This window comes from Rhinatrema bivittatum, chromosome 5 (genome assembly GCF_901001135.1).
Source record: "Rhinatrema bivittatum chromosome 5, aRhiBiv1.1, whole genome shotgun sequence".
Lineage (NCBI taxonomy): Eukaryota > Metazoa > Chordata > Amphibia > Gymnophiona > Rhinatrematidae > Rhinatrema > Rhinatrema bivittatum.
Window position 1 is genome coordinate 197,179,006 of NC_042619.1, and position 21,187 is coordinate 197,200,192.

Sequence of the window (21,187 nt, forward strand, 5' to 3'; positions counted from 1 at the left end):
AATAAATCCCCCACCCTCCCGAACCCCCCCAAAATACCTTAAATTACCTGGGGTCCAGAGGAAGGGTCCCGCTGTGATCTTCCACTCTCGGACCTCCGGTGCTTGTAGAAATGGCGCCGGCGCTACCTTTGGTTTTTCCGTACGGAAAACGATTCGCGGCAGGAGATCGCTCCCGGACCCCCGCTGGACCCCCAGGGAATTTTGGCCAGCTTGGGGGGGCCTCCTGACCCCCACAAGACTTGCCAAAAGTCCAGCGGGGGTCCGGAACGACCTCCTGCAGTCGAATCGTGTTGTCTACGGCCGGCGCCATTTTGCGCCGCCATTTTGCGCAAAATGGCGCCGGCCGTAGACAACACGATGTCCCAAGAAAGAGCACTGAGACACACCAATTGATAGTGAGAGAGCAGTGATGGAAAATCCACCAAAGCATATACTAAAATATAGAATTACTGTATTTTAAATGCTATACTATAATAATACAATATGGCAAACATTTTTTCTGGTACAATATTCACAGTGTTTTCTGATTTCAGTAGTATCTAGTAAATATCAGAGTAATAGTCATGTAAAAAATGTGGTGTGAGGAAACTGTTAGATAATATACTCTATATGTGTGTGTGTGGTTTTTTTCTGTAGCGTTTTTTAAATACTTCAGACATATTGAATAATTATTATTATTATTACACAATTATAGTTGGTACTCATCAACCCAAACATAACCTTTATTATTCTTGCTAAAATGTTATTATTTTCTGATTACATGAATTGTAATTCATCCAGCTAGAAATAAGCAAGATAAGATTCAGTATACTGTAAACTGTGGCACTCATAGACATATCTGCAGCAATATTTCTTGAGATTCCCTTTGTTTGCATTGAGAACTCAACATGCTATCCGTTCCACCATAGTAGCAACAATCTCTTGATTTATAACCAAAAGAGCAGGCAAAGAAATCCTATATTGTTGTCTCATTTCCCATTATTTTTTATTTTCTTAATCAATAAAGCAGGGCAGAAGTTAGGAATTGTTATAACATACCCAAGTTTATTCTGTTTCAATATTGACCTTAATCTGTTCAATTAACCTTATGGTGTCTAAAAACTGAAATGTGATTTATTGTGTTCTAATGTAGTTCTTCTGGATAACTGATAACTACATCATTCATAAGTTAAGGATTTCACTGAATTTTCAGGAGCACATAGGACAACATATTTAATATAGCAAAAGACTTCCCCTCACCCAAAAGAATAAAGGAAAAGAATAAGTAGATTTTTAAAAGCTAAAACAGTATTCGTTCTTTGCCAAAACAGATTTTTTTTTCACATCAAAGAGTGCTTAGAGTTTATTTTATCAAGGTCTCTTCTGTTTTGTCTCTACAGGAATATCCTTGATAAATCAAACTCTTATTGTGCGTAGTGTCAAACCTGGCAGTTTTATGCATATAACAAGTAGAAATATTATCCATACCTTACCCAGCATCCACATTCCATTCTTTTTGCCCCCACTTCTCCACTTGGCTGTTGTTTTGCTGTGAGCCCACTAAAGCTGGCAGCCATAAAAGGGAATAGATGCATTTAAGGCATAGCAACAGCAAAGCAAAGGCCTAGATCTACAAGCATTGAGCTAATCAGTGATTGACAGCATAATATGCAAAGACAATATACTGTGTATGTCTGAACTGAAACATGTTTTCTGAGATCAAATGTGATTACTACATTTTTAAATGCTATGCTATAATAATACAGCACAGAAAACATATGTTTTTTTCTGGTATAACTTATTTATTTGTTACATTTATAAACCACAATATCCAACATTGTTGATCTGTGCGGTTTACAGTGCAAGCATATAAAATGTATCATATTACAAAGTGATATGTTTGAAGTGTTTTCTATTTTCAGTATTTATAGTGAATTTCAGAGTAATGGTCATTTAGGAAAAGGATGTGGTGTAAGAAATCACTGTTTAGAGAATGATAGTTCTGCAATTTCTAAGTTTATAAAGATATTTATATAGAAATGAGTTGTCACATAGTGCAAATAAATGGCTATATCAGGTTTCTTGTTCTCATAGAGTATCTAATATCTGCAGTAGGGGAGTGCATAGAGGTTTTGGTATTTGGAAAAGCACATGCCTTGCATTGCTGCCAGTATCATAATATAGTAAATATCCTATAAGATATTGCATATTTTTGGTCAATAAATGTGATTTACATGATATTTTTAGCTAGAGTTTGAGGGAAGTTGGGCCGCGTGCCTAGTTGCTCATGGTAATATGGTGCCAGACTCATGAAATGAACCTGTGGCGGGGGGGAGAGGGAGGGCTGTGTGACTGGATTTCCAGTAAGGCATTGTAAGGCCATTGCTGGTTTAAATTTAAGCCAGGCTGGTCTGGGAGCTGACTGGCTCCCTGGGGTCTTTGACTGTAGGGTAATGAAAGGAAGTTTGGTCTCTGGGGCTCATGAGGCGGGACAGAGTTAGTTTCTTTGCCAGCTCAGTTGCTGTTGCATCACAGTTGAATCGCGGTTTGCGGCACGATCTTTCTGGTTGCAGGTCGGTGGGTCGTGTGATGGAGTCGGAGGAAGCAGCTGTGGCAGCAGAGGAGGTTGCAGAGGAGAGTGTGTTTCTAACCGCAGTAGCCAGGAGTCGTGTCGAGATGAGCGCTCCTGCAGGACCTGCTGTCAGATCGGGCCTTCTCCTGGTAAGTGTGCCTATGTTGCGACCGTCACTGCTCGACGCCCTCACTCCGCCCTCTTTACCTCTGTGGCGACTCCCTCCAGGTCTGATGGACAGCTGGCTGCCGCGGCGTCTCCATGCCGTCTCCCTCCGGCATTCCCCGACCGGCTCGACGTTGCAGATCCGCCATGTTGCCTGAAGACCTAGGCGCGCACGCACACGCACGCTCTGATTGAAGTACCAGCAAGAGCGTGAACCTCAGAGGCATCCCCCTGAGATGACTTCATCCGCTTCCAATATTTAAAGATCTCTATTTTCACTATCAAGCTGAGTTAGCTACACCTCCCAAGCTACTCTGCCTCCTCGGACTTACCAGAGGTACCTGCTCCTCGAGGGCCTCGCTCTTTTTCTTTACTTTCAGATTACAGATAGGAACCGGTACTCGCTCCTCGAGGGCCCATGTTCCTGGACACTCTGGAGATTCTCTACTGCTTGGAAGCTATCGCTGCTACAAATAATTGTGAGTTACCATCGCTCTCTCAGAGCTTTCCTTGAAACCAGGTACTCGCTCCTTGAGGGCCTAAACCTTTCCAGCTCCTGAGCTTCCTTGAGACCTTACGTGAGTTTTGTCATCTAGTTCTGTTCATGAACTCTGCCTACTCTGCCTACTCACTTTCTACAGTTTCTCAACAGCTCAGCCATCCTGGATCGCTGTTCCAGTACCTGAGGGACTACAGCCCTGCCGGGCATATCAGCTCACTACTGCCATCTCTGGTGGTTTCAAAAACCTGTTTAATAAAAGAACTAATGTGTGTCTGTCTCCATACTCAAGCCTAGCCAGTGGTCCCTCTCAGGATATCCTCCCAGGGGCGTGGTCATCTGCCACCGGCCCAGGGATCCACCCACAACTACAACAGATTGCTAACTCCTCACGGAGATTCATTACAGATTGCTACTCCCAGCTCTATCACAGAGCTTTCCTAACAGAGATTGCTAACTCCCTAGCAAATCCAGAACAGATTACTAACTCCTATCTGATTGCTCCTCCCATCAGGTAGCAGATTCCTAACAGATTGCTAACTCCAGTGGATCTGGCTTATACTTTGGGATGTTGTTAACTCTATGGATCCGGCACATTTCTCTGCCTTGTAGGCTATGCCGGGCATGGCCCAATGCATCTCAGAGCAGCAAGTATCCTTGGAGAAACTTACTACAGCATTTCATCAGCTACACACACAGAAGATACAAGGCACAGCTTCTAACCAAGAAGGTCAGTTACAGCAGGTAACTTTTAAAGACTGCTGTACCACTGGCAGCTCCTATCCGCTTTTCCAGAGAAATCCAGAAGACCCGGGGCTTTCTGAACCAGAGCTGTATGCACTTCACCTTACAGCCAACTTTATTTCCCACGGCTCTTTCGAAGACCACCTACATCCTGTCATACTTGGATGGAAGAGCCCTGTCGTGGGCATCTACCTTGTGGGAACGCAAGGACCCTATTTTGCAGGACATAGAAGGATTTATGGACTTTTAAATCTGTCTTTGATGACCCTGCTCGTAATTCTGTTTCCGGTTTTGCTTTGGTAGACTTGAAGCAAGGCAACAGATCACTGGCTGAATTCGCCATAGAATTCAAGACTCTTGCAGCAGAACTTCGCTGGGACCCCAAATGTCTCAAGACTCTCTTCTGCAGAGGCCTGGATACCCACTTAAAGGACGAGCTGGCTGCTCGCCAGACACATGACTCGCTGGATGAATTAATAGCCTTGGCCACTCGGATTGATCACCGGCTCTGAGACAAGGTGAAGGAACTCCGGCCTAAGGTGTTACTTGGGTTGAAACAGGCTAGTACTACCACTGCACCTCGGATGGTTCCAGTAATATCTGCTGCTGATAAAGATGAACCGATGCGACTTGGTCATGGACACTTGACCTCCAAGGAGAGAAGATTTCGGAAGAAACACGGCCTGTGCATGTACTGTAGTCAGCCCGGCCATGATGTCTCTACATGCCCCATTTTGTCCGGGAAACGGACGGACTTAAGTCCTGCGGGAGGACTGTTCTTAGGCCTTACTGCGTCCTCTCCTCTGCTCTCTCTCCCAGTCTCCTTGACCTATGGACCAGTCACGGTTCAGACTCCTGCCCTGGTGGACTCAGGAGCAGGAGGGAACTTTATTCTCAGACGTTTAGTGGAATACTTGAGGATCCCTCCCATCAAATTAAAAGATCCACTACTGATATCCTCCATTCACGGGGAGCCCTTACTGGGCAACGTAACTTGCGAAACCGTACCAGTTATGCTTCGCACTGGAGCGCTCCATATGGAAACAATCTCTTTCTTTGTGCTGGAAAAGGCTATGCACCCTGTCGTCCTGCTTGACTTACAGTCTCTGAGGGTACAGCGGTTATCCCTTCCCAGCAGGACCTGGAAAAAGGGGGTAGCCGGGGTGGGCCTGGTGGATGGGGTATGAGCTCTTGCTCCCGTACTCGCGGCACTTTCAGAGGCTTGCGCAGGGAAAGGGTTTTACGGCGGAGGCCGCACACCCCTTCCCAGTGCAGGCAACACATTCTAGTTGTGCTGGAGGTGTTTCTGGAGCAGTGCCGGTGACTCTAAAGACTCCCGCTTAGCATCCGGCAGAGTCTGCGGCTGCCACCGCCATCAATGTTCCCATTTGTCTGTTGCCGGCCCCCTCGGTGAGCGGGCTGGAGATGGTGCTTCGAGCTGTGTGACTAATGGAGGGTTGGGTGCTTCAGGCCGTATGATGGTTTCCAGAGCTGCAGTGATGGGATGTTTGGCGCCTGAATGTTTGGGCAAGTCATGGGGGTTGTCTCACTCTGGAGCTGAGGGTCTATTAGGGGAGGGATGCGCTTTGGGATTTTCTAATGCTGCCTTTCCTCCTGAGTGGGGAATGGGCATTGTGGGACAGGCCACTAATTTTAGAGGTTCATGGGAGGGTTTAGATCCTCATTTTACTGCTATGGGGAGAGTCTTGCAGTGCAGAGGCTGAGTCCAGGCTTCCAGGGAAGGTATTCTGCATAGGGTGGAGGCAGCTGGGGGGAGCCCCCCTTTCTATTGGCCACTTGGGCCTGATTATGGGAGACCCTCATTCAGTAACCCAGGTCAGAGTAGGTGGCATTCTGTGCCTGGGTTTTATTCAGGTTGGGGTATTTCAAATGAGGGGTCTAGGACTGAAAGGAGTAAGGGTATGGCGGGGTTTGTCGGGCTGTTATGTTTTTGGTAAGATGTCTCTGCCCACAGGGAAGAACCCTGTGAGCCTCACCGTCAGCAGGCGTAGTCTCAGTGGCATAGGACACAGCTAGAAGTAGAGACTTTATTATGAAGGAAGAAAAAGGTAATGTCCACAGAGTTGGAGATGTAATAGTACAGTCCTGAGCAATAGGGAATGTCCAGAGCGAAGCTACAGATGAGAAGATCCGGTAGTGGCCCGCGGAGTGGGGTATGCCGAGGATGTCTGTACAGTAGATGTTGAAGAGCTGGTAGAGATGCCGGAACACGGAAGTGGCTCTCATAGTTGGTGTGTCAATACTCTGCAGTGCAGGAAAGCTGAATAGCTTCTACTGAAGTGAGGTGGTAGTAGCCCGAGGCTCGGGATACACCGTGGGAAATCCTCAGTGCAGTTCGTATAGTAGAAGTCAGTAGAGGTACTCACAGAAGATGGTTCCAGGAGAGAGAGACCTGAGAAACAGTTCTTGTAGTCATCAGGCAGGTAGGCCCTCCAAGGAGCAGATAGCTGGGAATGCAGGGGAGCCCCCAAGGAGCAGGTACTCAGAGCGTTAGATACCAAGACCAAAGTCAGGAACAGGAAGTCCTTGAATGAGGTGGATTCAGCAAGACGGAACTCCTTGCTAACTTGTAGAAGGCAAGGGCCGGTCAGGTTAAATACACTAGCGGATTGACGGCATCGGGAGGGGACGCCCCTGAGGTTTCCGCCATGACATGTTCAAAGGAGGCCCTTATGCACATGCAGAGGCCGCCATTCTTCCCAGACTTGATGGTGTAGGGAAAAAAGAGGTGAGCATGAGAGGTCAGAGCCATCTGCGACCGACAGGTGTAACACGGGCCAGTTGCTTCAACTCCCTGTGTTCCTTCACAGGGTCATACATCATGAGGCTCGACGGATGGTCTGGGACCTTCTCACCAGGAAGAGTGGCATAATGATCCAGTGTCAGCAGCAGCCAATGCACTTGGTCCTCTGATCCAGGATCCTGGAGTGAAAGAGTTGAGGTCGATGCAGTCGGGTGAGTTGATCACTGTTGGTTTACCTGGGTCTGAGGGTGGAGCTGGTATGTCGATCCCTTCTTCTTCAGTGGTGAGTCAGTCGGTGGGCGCTTTGAGTGCAGGTGAGTCTCTTGCTGCTGAGGACAAATCTGGAGAGTTGGCTAAGAAGCAAGATCGGTCTAGGCATAGGAAGAAGTGGGATAGGTCTAGTTCATCTGATTCTTCATTATCTTCCTCCTCATCATCCTCTTCAGTTTCTTCGTGGACTTCGTCTTTGGCTGATGCCACGACAAAGGATAAAGGTGATGATAGGGGAACTCCTGCATTAGTGACGTTTTCAGAATTGTGGGAGGATGTGCCCAGGTCTCTTAGAAAGAAAATTAGGTGGAGGTAGAGGAGAAGGGAGTCTGCATTTCCTTGAAATTGTTTACCTACAGCAAAATCCGGGGGTAAGGAGCCTACGTAGCCTTGACGGCATTGCTCCAATTGACTTCCGGGACTGACATCTTCAAGGAAGGTCCAAAGAAGGGCCCTCATAAACCGGAGCTTTCGCGGTAATACTCGAGGTGGAGGAGAAGGGAGTATTGCATTTTCTTGAAATTGTTTACCTACAGTGAAACCCGGGGGTAAGGAGCCTACCTAGCCCCGATGGATTCGCTCCTATTGACTTCCGGGATTGACATCATCAGGGAGGGTCCGAGGAAGGGCCCTCATAAACCGGAGCTTTCGCAGTGCGCAGCTGCCGCCAGCACGCTGCCAAAGCCACGCATGCCTAAGGGGCGCGCCGGCTTTCTTTTGAAATCCAGGACTAATAGGTATAACTCCCATGATCTCCTCCACTTAAAAGTAAGTAAATTACAAATATTTCATGATATTTTGCTCTTCTCCTATTGCCTCCATTGTATATAAGTTTCCCCAACTAAAATATAAAGGAAGTTAAGCTTGACAAACACTTCACCACGTAATTTAATTCCTTACACTACATGCCTCACATGAAGCAAAAGGGCAGGGTGTGATTAGCTTCTTCTGCAATTATTGAAGGGTTTTTCGCTCCAACCCATGTATCCACCCCAGGAGCGTTTGCTGTGAAGATGGGTGAGGAACACTCCCAGGCTTCCTTAGATATTCATACATCTCTAAGCCCTGGTGCTCTTGAGATTCCCTCTCCTCCAATCAACACCCATATCCAGATACAGGACTGGTCAGCACACCAAAGAATTTTGGATACTAAACCGGTTGCAGAAGCTGGAGCTGAGTTTTCATCAGAGGATGTTATAGACAGAGGCGCAATAGAAGGGATGAGCGCCTCCATTACCAACTTAGAGGGAGGAGAGGAACCTGCAAATGAATCCAGCAGGATTATTGCAATTTGTTAGGAAGGAGGAGTGAGGGATTCTCCCAGTAAAAAACTGGTTAAGCCTTCTGAAATCACTCTGGGAATGCTTTGGGAAGCGCTATCGACAATTCAGAATATGATAGCCTCCTTAACTGAGGCTGTTAATAATTCACAGACTAAAATTCAATCAAATTGAGCCAAAGTTGGTTGCCCAAGAGTTAAAAAAAAAAAAGGATTGGAAGAAAAAACTACCTCTATTCAGGAAACCCAAACAAAGTTAATTCAAGACGAGAATGTTGTTATAAAGAAGATTGAAAATCTCAAATTCTGCCAGATATTATAACTTACGAGTATTAAATTTTCCTAAAGTAAAATTGATCTCTCCTCGAGAGCAGTTCAAGAGATACCTGATTGAAGTTCTTCAATTTTCAAAGGAAATAATACCAGTAATATCTAATATATACTTTGTATCTTCAACAATGAATGAACAAGGGATAACGACTGAGCCTGTATCGGTAGCAGAAGCTAATCTAACTGCATTTTTGGAAACTACAGAAGAGGAACAAACAGAATACCGAGGGACACTTTAGGTGACTTTTGTATCATCATTCTCTGTCATTGGACCAATCTTATGGAACGCATTACCAGACTCTTTAAGATCCATATCCAACTCCAAACACTTCAAAAAATCCCTAAAAACACATTTATTTCAATCTGCTTTCCATATATCACACACTAAATAACATAACTACTTCTCCATCACACAGGGCACAACATTATTATATATTGATTTATTTTTTTTATTATGTAAACTATTCATTGTTTTAGATTTTATTTTTATTATATATTTTTGTAATTTTGAGCTTTTATAATTTGATAATCTTTATGTTCTTTTAAATTTAAATCTTTATTTACATTTGTTTTTTATTTAGTTATGTAAACCGTTTTGATTAAACACTGTTTGTAAAGACGGTATACAAACACTTTTAAATAAATAAAATAAATCAACAGAGAGACTCAGTATTAAATTTGTTTTTTTTGGAATAGAAATAAATTGTATTTGGGGCAAAAGATCTGGGTATTCCCGGATTTAACCCGGGTTACTCAAATCTGAAGGAGAAAATTCCTAGATATGATTCAAGAGGTTAGGCAGTTGGGGGCTAAAATGTCTGTCAGATACCCTTGTAAGTGTTTGGTACACCTGAATAATATACGATATCTTTTTTTTGAACCATCACAACTAAGATTTTTTTTGGATAACCAGGGAACTGAGAGCACCGTAACTCAGCCAGCTCAGGATAACCTAGAATAGGGTTACTTTCTTTTTCCATATTTTTTTAGTTATTATGTTCTAATAAAAATGGAGTCTTATATACCTACCTATTTAAATCTATTAGGAGAATTAGTGATGGACAGGAAATATTTAATATTACTTTGTATTTAAAAAGGGAAAGAGTAACAAATGTTATAATTGACATGTAAACCTGGAAATCCTTTTTCTTTATGACTTATTGTAAAAGTGCATAAATATAAAATAAAATTTAAAAAAAAGGAAGAAGATTAGGCATCATAAGGACATTGACATTTTCCAACTGATAGAGGGTCACAGAGGGAAGAGGAGACAGAAAAAGAAGAAGGGGAGTGCTGAGCATTTCCCAAGGACTCAAAAGAAGGTTTCTTGCAATATTTTGAATAGGCATAGGAAGAAGTGGGATAGGTCTAGTTCATCTGATTCATCGTCATCTACCTCCTCATCATCCTCTTCAGCTTCTTCACAAGCTTCGTCTTTAGCTGGTGCCATGACAAAGGATAAAGGTAGTGATAGGGGAACTCCTGCATTAGTGACTTTTTCGGAAAAAGATTAGACATCGTAAGGACATTGACATTTTCCAACTGTTAGAGGGTCACAGAGGGAAGAGGAGACAGAAAAAGAAAAAGGGGAGTGCTGAGCATTTCCCAGGGAATCAAAAGAAGGTTTCTTGCAATATTTTGAATTGGATACAGTCTTTTCTTCAATTAGCAAGTATGGTAGGTCATCATAAGAACATAAAAACATGCCATACTGGGTCAGACCAAGGGTCCATCAAGCCCAGCATCCTGTTTCCAACAGTGGCCAATCCAGATGAGTGATGTAATCAGATTTGCAGATGATACAAAATTGTTCAGAGTAATTGAATTACAAGCAGATTGTGATAAATTGCAGGAAGACCTTGTGAGACTGGAAAATTGGGCATCGAAATGGCAGATGAAATTTAATGTGGATAAGTGCACTGCGATGCATATAGGGAAAAATAACCCATGCTACAGTTACACAATGTTAGGTTCCATATTAGGTGCTACCACCCTAGAAAGAGATCTAGGTGTCATAGTGGATAACACATTGAAATTGTCGGTTCATTGTGCTGCGGCAGTCAAAAAAGCAAACAGAATGTTGGGAATTATTAGAAAGGGAATGGTGAATAAAACAGAAAATGTCATAATGTCTCTGTATCGCTCCATGGTGAGACCGCACCTTGAATACTGAGTACAATTCTGGTCACCGCATCTCAGAAAAGATATAATTGCGATGGAGAAGGTACAGAGAAGGGCAACCAAAATGATAAGGGGAATGGAGCAGCTCCCCTATGAGGAAAGACTAAAGAGGTTAGGACTTTTCAGCTTGGAGAAGAGACGGCTGAGGGGGGGATATAATAAAGGTGTTTAAAATCATGAGAGGTCTAGAAAGGGTAGATGTGAATCGGTTATTTACTCTTTCAGATAATAGAAAGACTAGGGGGCACTCCATGAAGTTAGCATGGGGCACATTTAAAACTAATCGGAGAAAGTTCTTTTTCACTCAATGCACAATTAAACTCTTGAATTTGTTGCCAGAGGATGTGGTTAGTGCAGTTAGTATAGCTGTATTTAAAAAAGGATTGGATAAGTTCTTGGAGGAGAAGTCCATTACCTGCTATAAATTAAGATGACTTAGAAAATAGCCACTGTTATTACTAGCAACAGTAACATGGAATAGACTTAGTTTTTGGGTACTTGCCAGGCTCTATGGCCTGGATTGGCAAATGTTGGAAACAGGATGCTGGGCTTGATGGACCCTTGGTCTGACCCAGCATGGCATGTTCTTATGTTCTTAAGTTCTTACTTGGCAAGTACCCAAAAACTAAGTCTATCCCATGTTACTGACTCCTTTTAGTATGGGCCTTTATTGGCTTACGCTGATGCAATTTTGGCCACTAGTAAAGAGTATGAGGGGTGGTCCTGGCTTAATTATGATGAGCAGTTTCAGGACCATATAGAGGAGAATAGGTTTATGTCCTGGGGTACTCAGGACATGGGCTTGTGGTTGATGTAGATGAACAGCAAAGTCCCTTCTTCTGCAAGCAATACCGGTGGTTCGGTTAATGTGAGTGGTCAGCCCTTTCTGGCAGGACCTGCATTGGGTGGCATGGGAAAGTCCAGATTGGGAGTTCTCAATGTCTGTTGGCATTTCAACCATTCTGTGTGCAACTTCTCGAACTGAAGTTCAAACTTGTATGTTCTAGCTGTGGAGCAAGTCATCCTGCCGTCAAATACCTTAAGCGGGCAGGAAGAGGAGCCTCTGGTGGACCCTCCATGAAGGGACCTTCAAAATGAGTCTTTGGAGTGGGTACCCACCTTGATTCATGTGGACGCACTGTTGCCTTGGCTTGAGGTCTACCCCAGAGTTGAGACATCTATTCTTTTATATAGAGGATTTGAGTTTGGTTTTCGTATTCCTTTTTCTGGGCCAATATTGGTAGGGGGTGGCAAAAATTGCCTTTCAGTGTGGAAGATGGTTAATGTGGTCAGGGATAAGTTACAGAGTGAGATTGAATTGGGTAGAATTGTGGGGCCTTTTAGGGATCCTCCATTTCAGGGGATTGTTTTGTTGCCTTTGGTGGTGATCCCTAAGAAGGAACTGGGCAAGTTTAGATTGATACAAAATTTGTCCTTCCCGGAGGGTAATTCTGTAAATGATTTTATTCCATGAGAACTGTGAGGTGTGGTAAGCTTTGTTTGATTCAGCTGTTCGAATGGTATTGCATAATGGTCATGGGGCCTTGATGGCCAAGGTTGTTATTGAGTCTGCTTTTCGGCTTTTGCCGGTTTACCCTGATAGCTTTCATTTGATGGGTTTTCGTTTCAATGAGTCTTTTTATTTCGATAAGTGCATACCTATGAGTTGTTCAGTTGCATGTGCATATTTTGAGGCTTTTAGCACTTTTGTGGATTGGGTGGTAGAGCAAAAGTCTGGGTCGGCTAATAATTTTCCTTACTTAGATGATTTCTTATTTGTTGGAAGGGCTGATTCGAATGAGAGTGTGAATCTTTTGTGATGCTTTCAGGAAGTTGCTGATAATTTTAGTAGGGGAAAATGGAGGATTCTTGCATGCGGTTGCTTTTTTTGGAATTGAGTTGGATTCTGTAGATATGATTTCCTGGCTGCCCTCTGACAAAGTTGTAAGAATGAGGGGATTGGTTGAGAAAGCGCTGCTTCATACAAAGTTAACCTTACAGCAGTTGCAATCGCTGGTGGGCAGTTTTAATTTTGCCTGTAGGGTCATCCCCATGGGAAGGGTGTTCCTTCGTAGATTGTTTATCTATCTAAATTATCTAAATTATCCATTTACCCCAGCATATTTCACATAACTTGTTATCTTATTTACTGTTACTTTTCATGGATGTTTACTGTTAGTTAGTTTTGTTTTTTTTTCATTTATTTATTATTAGTTATTTATTAATTGTTATTTTATCTATTTATTATTTACTTCTTAATTGTTATCATTATTATATATTTTTTCCTGTTATTTTGGATTAACCATGTTCATTGTAAACTGCTAACTTGAAGCGATAGTTACTGTTCAATGTAAACCGGGGTGATATGTATATTATACAGGAACCCCGGTATATAAATCCTTAAATAAATAAATAAATAAATAAATAAATAAATAAATTGTTGTTCGCAATGTCTGGTGTTAGGAAGAGCAATCACCATATACACATTACATGTGGGATGTGTGAGGGTTTGTGTATTTGGGATAGATTTTTGTCTGATTTTAATGGGTCTTCACTTTGGCAGTTGGACTCTTTATCAAGCCATGATTCGGATGCAGTGGGCTCCCTAGGTTTTGAGGCTTATTGTCAAGGTTCCCGGTGCATGGTTTCATGGCCAGACGATTGTAAGTCAGCCAGTACTACTAGGAACATTACCTTTTTGGAATTGTTTACAATAGTAGTTGCAGTCCTTTTATGGGGTTCGTGTTTCTGAGCTAAGAAGGTTGTTTTCTGGTGCGATAACTAGGGGGTGGTTGAAGTTATCATTAAGAGCTTGGATAAATGCATGATGATTTCTGATTTGTTGCAGGAGCTGATGTTCTGTTCTTTGATATTAAATGTGACAGCTTGGGCTCATCATGTTCTGGGTGTGCTAATGGTGTAGCTGATTCTTTTTCATGTTCCAAGTGGGCGCTGTTTTGGAAGCTTGCTCCAGAGGCGAATCAGTGAGGAACTTCTGTACCTCTTTTCCTATGGAAATTTGGTTCCCGGAAGCATGGAAGCTGCTGCGAGCATCACTAGCCCCGTGTACTTGGACAAGTTATGTGAATGGTGCTAATAAGGTGGTGTATTTCCTTGCACTCTTGGGTTGGCGAAGGGGTCCTGTTCCGGATGTTTTCTTGTTGCATTTTATTGAAAAAGCTAAGGCAGATGGTGCTTCTAAGTCAGCTGTTTCTAGACAATTATCAAGGTTTTCGTTTTTCATGCAAGCTCATGGTTGGGGCTTTCCAATGAATCATTTCCTGGTCCAGTGCATGTTGCTTGCTTTGTCCAGAGGTGCTGTGCAAGGTCTAGATGGGTGGCTGCCCATTAAGCATGATATCTTCCTCAAGCTGTGGGACATTTTGGCGAGTATTTATATGTCTCCATTTGAATGCTGCCTTTTTAGCATGGCTTTTGTTCTGGCTTTATTTGGGACTTTTTGAGTTAGCAAATTGGTGGTGGCCAAAGCTTCAAAAGGGGCAGAGCAGACTGGGATGTTAGTTCAGCATGTGACCTTAAGTAGTGATTCGATCATTCTCTATGTCCTTAGATCTAAGACTCATCAGGATGGTAGGGGACTTTCCACTGCTCTGCGGGTGATTCCAGGCTTACAGATGTGTCCAGTGGCCAATTCACTGTTTTTTTCTTGGATTCGGGCTGTGGAGGGGGCTTTCAATTTTTGGTTCATTCTGACCTTCGCCCGCTGACCAAGTATCAATTCGCAATGGTGTTGCAGGCTAGTTTGGCTGCAATTAGGCTGGTTGCGGGTTGGTTTGAGACTCATTCATTTAGGATTGGAGCTGCAACTTCAGCGGCTCATTTGGACTTATCTGGTGGGGTAATTCTGTTGTGAATCTGCCCACATGCTGCGGGCAGACTCCCCACTTACCGGCTCAGTTTTGCGGCAGGCCGCTGCTGCCGCCATCCCCTGCAGCCCGGAGGCCGCAGCAGCTCCTGCCCTGCTCGGCAGGGCTGGCCCCGCCGAGCAGCCACTTCTGTCGACGCCATCGACCCCGTTCTCTCCAGCCCGGAGACCGCGAACATCTTCGGCCTGCATGCAGGGCTGATGCCGCTGCTACCCTTCCTTCGTGGCAGGGAGCTGCCGCTGGCCTACTTCCGTGGCAGGGAGACGCAATGTCATCCTAGGGGCCCTTGTCAGACGGCAGGAGGTCGTCCTGTGGCCTGCCTGCTCCTCCTTGCTCCTGCGCGGCCGGGTGCCACTGTCCGCAGTACTGCAGCTCTTCAGGGTCTTCCCTTAGGCGCCGGCATGCGCCCCTTCATAGCATTTAAAGGGCCAGCGACAGAAAGTGTTGCTGGCTCCACCTGATGACAACTTCCTGCTTCAGCCCTATAAAAGGGATTCCTCTTCAGTCTCGTCGCCTTCGGATCGGGTTCCACAGTCGTCTGTGTCTTCTGACCTGTCCAGGTCCTCCGTGGTCTTCTTCTACTTTGACAGCTTTGTCTCCATGTTCCAGATGTCCTTCATCCAGGTCTTCAGTCGTCTCCATGTTTCAGATGTCTTTCATCCAGCCCTTCAGTCATCTCCATGTTCCAGATGTCCTTCGTCCAGGTCTTCAGTCGTCTCCATATTCCAGATGTCCTCTGTCCAGGTCTTCAGTCATCTCCATGTTCCAGATGTTCTTTGTCCAGGTCTTCAGTTGTCTTCAGGTTCCTGATGTCCTCTTTCCGTGTCGTCAGATGTCTTCATGTTCCCAGTGCCTGATGTTCTGGTCTTCTGTTCTCTCGATGTTCCTGATGTCCTTGCCTTCATCTCTGCCTCCATGCCTTGGTTCCCAGATGTCCACCTTTCTGGCGTACCGCTGTCGTGGTCCGTGACCAGCCCCATGGATGGGCTGTGTAGGGTGCCTCACGGTACACGGCCATCCTCATCTCCGCAGCGCAACGCTCTGGAAGACTTCCTGTTTCAGTCCGTTGTTTTTAATCCTTGAGAATCGAATCCTGCTTCAGTCTTGTCCCGGTCTTCAGAGCCTATTACAACCCTGCGTCCATCCATGTCAAGTTTCTGTTTGAACCTGCTCTGAGTCTGGCGTAGTCCGTAACCAGTCCCGCGGGGCGCTGTGTAGGGCGCGTCCCAGGGCAGGCCTCTCCAGGACCTTCGTCATGTCCTGGTTTCAGCTTCCACTATTCCTCCTGGAGTCTGCGTCGAGCCCAGCATGGTCTGCGACCAGTCCCGCGGGTGGACTGTGTAGGGCATGCTGTGTTGCAGTCTCGAACCAGTTCTTGACCCTCGCTTCAGCCCTCGTCTACAGTGTCTCGCTTCAGCCCTCGTCTGTGATGTCTTTGCTTCAGCCCTCGTCTGTGATGTCTTCACTCCAGTCCTAGTCCAAGGTCTTCTGTGTTCTAAGGACTCCGTCTGCCCTCATCCTCTGTCCAGCCTGCCCCTATTGCTGTACCCAGCGGCAGGTCCGAAAGGGCTTGGAACGGTCGGAGGACTGTTCATCGATCAACATTGCGTTGTTGGTCATCCTGGGGCATGCGGGTCCAGTGGAGGGTCAGACCTAGGACCCCTGTTCTTGCCTCAGCCTTGCCCTGCTCTTGTTACCTGTGCTCGCACCAGCTCACCTCCCGCTGTGTGTCTTGGGGTTCCTCCCTGGGTCATGCGGTGGCTCAAGGGCTCACACCACCTGCTTAAGAGAAGACCATGCCCCCATGCCTATAACCATAGCCGAAGGCCTCCCAGTCCTCAGTCCATAACAACTGCCAGAGGGCGCGCTCGTAACAGAATCCGAAGGCCTCCAAGCCCTCGGATCATAACAAATTCAGAGGATTTGTAGGTGGAGGTCTGATGCGTTCGAGGGCTTTGTCCATCCAGGTTCTTTATGAGGTAAGAGCATATAACTAATTGTTTTTTCTTTTCAGGTACTGCTTGCTTGGGGTGAAGTGCATGGATTGTTGTACACTCCTATATTGTGTGGGCTTATAGGCATGCATGCAAATGACCATATGGGTCTCAGTTGGACTTAACTCAATGTGGCGTGATTGTTCTCTGGTTGGGGCACAGGGGGATGCTGTGGGATGAACTGATCCCATGTTTGCGACGGGGCTTGGAACAGTTTGGTCATCCGTGAGTGCTGATTGTTCTCTTAGGGGGGAACGATTGGGGTAGAATGTTGGGTCGTAAATTCATCAGCATGGTCAGGAAAGATTTAATGTTTATTTCCATATTGTTACCTGCTGCTGTTATTTGTTGGCCCGATTTAATTGCAAGGCCTTCTGAGATGAACAAGGTAATTTGGCATAGGAGTCAAGTGAAGGCCAATCAACAGATTGGTTGCTGGTTGAGCTTGTTGGGGGGTCATCATATTCATCATGTGTGGTCTTGGGACTTGGACACAGGGCTGTTCCGGTGTGATGGGGGTCCATTTGTCTTATCGGTTTGGACTTGTTCTTGAATTCAATTCAGGAGACCTTGGAGGATTTGTTCTGTTAGGAATCAGGGCCATATCTGTGGGGGTCACAGGTTATTTTCATACATGTGCCTGTGGCGGGTTGTCTGAGCTGGTCTGGGGGTCAGAGTTATGCTGAATTATCTGCTGACTTGATGGTGGTCATGTCTGGACTCTTTGTGGACAACTGGGTGAGGTTGTCCCCATACAGCTTCTTGCTGGGCGGTGGCAGGGATCTACAGACTCAGCTCCTTGATGGATGGTAGTGGGATCATTGGAGATTGTGCTATGTGGAAACCTGCAGACCGGGTGGCCTGGTGGTATCATCTTGCTGTTCGGTGGTGGATGTTCACTAGGAGTTCCTTAAGTTTGATTCTGGTGGGCTTGGGCACCTGGTTGTTTGTAGTAATAAAGCTGCAGCCTTTGATTCCACCTGTTGTCTGTGTATTTATTGTATGGCGGAATCAGAGGGAAGTGAATGTCCTGGCTACCCATATTACATTTCAATGGTGAAGAGTTAAGCTAGTTAACTTGACACCCTCTCCCATGCCCCCTTGAAGTAATGATTCTGTCAGATAATGACACTTTCAGATCATGTACTTCCCTCTGGTTCAATGTATGATCATTAAATAAAATCATGACTGTCTGGTTACCAAATAACCATATATACAGTACTCATTTGAGATGCTGTCAGCAATTACATGGTAACACTGCAACATTTCAGATTCATATGACCTGGGTCACACTACCTAAGGTTTCCTGTTTATTTGGTTGGAATTCTGATAGCAAAATTATTATAAATATATGGCATACAAGGCCTCATTAATGTTTTGCACTAGTTCTGCATTGCTATAATAATTGTGCCAGTTTTGCACCACTGTTTTCTGGGTTGAAAATTAGATTTATTTTTTTTAATACATAAATACAACACAATTCTGGACTTGTTCAATACTTTAATAAATGGGCCCTGCAGTGCTTTATCATAATATTCATCTGGAAAAAATATTTTCACTGCTAATGAAGCAATATTTATTATACCAAATTGTATATAAAATAATAAAAATATTTGTCAGATTAGTATGTTGATACTCTATAGAAAGAAAACAGTTGCTATTTATACAGTATATTGAGATAAAACTGCTGAACAGTTTTAGTTTTCCCTTTATGTTGAATGTATCCTTTTTACATGCGGCTATGAAACTAGTTTACTAGGATGGATATATTTATACCTTTTTCAGAGGAAAAAAAATAAATTGCATCAGCTGGGCATTACACTGATTATGACATTTAATGATATGTGCATTCTTTCATCAGCAATGTTGAAGTGTGAAAGTAAAGCAAGACTCCAAGGACTATAAAAAGGATTTTCCCTTACTAATGTAATTATAGTTGCATCTCTTGCTCCCAGAGTTTTGCTTTTATTTATTTACTTGTTTTTTGTACTGGCCCCTCTGAAGAGTTCTCTGCAGAGGTACATATAGAGACACCTGGTGGTTTCTCTGTGATCTCCCAGCAAATAAAAAAAGGTGGTAGGCACTAGCAGCGAGAGCAGTGCCAGTTTTAACTAGAGCTCTGGCAGCTGAGGCAGCAAAGAAAATTCCAGCTCTCCATATGCTGTACTCGCTCAGATTCCGAAAAAATACATTTGTGGTTGACAAGCTATATCATCTTTATTTTCTTCTGGGCTGAATTATTTTCCCCAATAAATTATTATTCTTAGCTCGAAGCAGTTATATCAGCTATTCACATAGAACAAAGATTAGATATGATTTTTTATATAGGTTTTATAAAATTGCATGTAGTAAAAACAATTAAATTGTTTTTTCTAATTCTCTCTCCTTTATTGATAAACTGTCTTGCAAGTCAATACAAGGAGAGTCAAGCACACATTTTGATCAACTGAATAATCATGGTGGTTTAAGATGAATTTCACATCCTATTTAGTCATAACAGTATTCACTGCAAGATAATCATTCAGTCCTTATTCATGAATTGTAAAGATTATTTGACACTCATTTTTTGCTACTTTTCTGCTGTTGTGTACCATTCCGAATGCTTAAATGATTCCTTATTTTATATTCCAACTTTCAGACACATCAAAGTGGATTAGATTCAGGTACTGTAGTTATTTCCCTGTCCCCAGAGGGCTTACAATTGAAGCCTGTACCTAAGGAAATGGAGGGTGAAGCGATTTGTCCAAGGTCACAAGGAGCAGCAGAGAAATTTGAACTCTGGTTTCTTTGGTTTTCAGCCCACTGCTCTATGCCTATTCCTATTTTATTTTAAGGCATGCAAAGAAAGTGTTTCATAAAGTCATATTTTGTCCATTTCAATGTACTCTATCTGCCTACGCATTAAACATCAATATGTTATTACTTTGATTTTTACCTATTAGCTCAAATAAACTGAAATTTCACAGTATAAAATATGAACAAACCACAAACACACGTTTTGCTTTTATTTTTTACATCATTTAGAACCTACACATATACATATAAAAACACAGTTAAAAGGTTTTCTAAGAAATGTTAAATAATAATGAAGGCAAAAAAATGTATCCAGCTCTTAAAAATATCCATCTACATTTTTCCCTGGTTACATTTTCAAACTGTATATTATGAACACGTTTAGGGTTTTTTTCCTTTAGGATAAAATCGTCCAACATGCTAAAACACAGAACAATTTCTCTATTTCCATCTCTCTTTCTGTTAGTGCATCAAAAAGATTTTCTGTGCACACCTGAGACTGAAACGGTTCTTCCGGTAGCCGCAAGCAGAGTAGTTAAAATGCGTTTGGCATTCTTCTTGGGTCACTCTTTCGCAAGGCACAGTTTCGGTTTTGCAGCCCGCTGACCTGCTCAGTGAAAGCTGAATGTCCTCTGGGATGAGCAGCAACGTTCAGCCTCCTCGCTTTTAGGATACATTAAACCAAAAAAATTGAAATGGTTTTATTTTGGTTGCAGAAGGTTCCGAATCCCATCATGCTGCGTTGAAAACTCAGTAGCATCTAATCTAAACTAAAAATCATAGCCTGAGAGCCTTGCAAATTAAACATCCCTTTTTGTGAGGGGTTTTTTTTTTCCTTCATCGTTTGCATCCGATTGATGTTTTAAATTTGCAATAAGCAGATATAAGTAGCAAAATAATAATAATAATAGACTGTCCTTTCACACTATAAAGCCTTCTGTTTCGGAGCTCATTTCTTAAATGCAGAGTTCTGTGGTTGTTGTGTACATTCTCCAGGATGCCTTAGACCTCCACAACATCCTTGGAGCCGTTTCAGTTCCTGGTTAAGACGAAAAGTCGTCCTGCAGTGTCATCTATTGGTCGTACAGGAAACTTCCCTTCCCAGCTTTGCTGTCTGCAGCTCCGTTGCAAACAAAGCTACCAGCCGGGCCCCACACTGGCTGCTACAGAAATGACTGAGAAAAAAAAAATCTTAAAAGGACTTTTCCATTAAAAAAATAAAAATAAGAAAAAAAAAAAAAAGCAGGGCTGTATCATGTCGTCAAGGGGAATAAATATAGTTCAAGCATGCATAGGCAATAGATATTAACCAAATCCGATGGCTTTTCTAATTTCACTGTTGAATTCCCAATAATCATAGTGTTAGCCGTATAATGGCTGCATCAAAACAATAGGCCACTACCTCATTAAAACTGAGGAGCATCTCTCTCCCTTTCATGTACAATGGATATCCTATGAAGAAACCTTGAAGCAAGAGCCCCTTCGCCCACGAAAACAAAATTGTGGCATCTTTCTGCACTTGTCACTACGGACTGGGATTGCATGAGCTCAGCGGGATTAAATGAAATATTGACCACCACCTTCCTCCGAAAAGAAAAACACTAAATAAATTAGGAAGGTCTGACTGAAGCTTTGCGACCACCCCAAAATTCTCTTGACACGTATCTATTTCCCCTCCCTGTTATGGCGAGCAGAGAGTGAAGGAATGGATAAAAACGTGGTCGATGGAA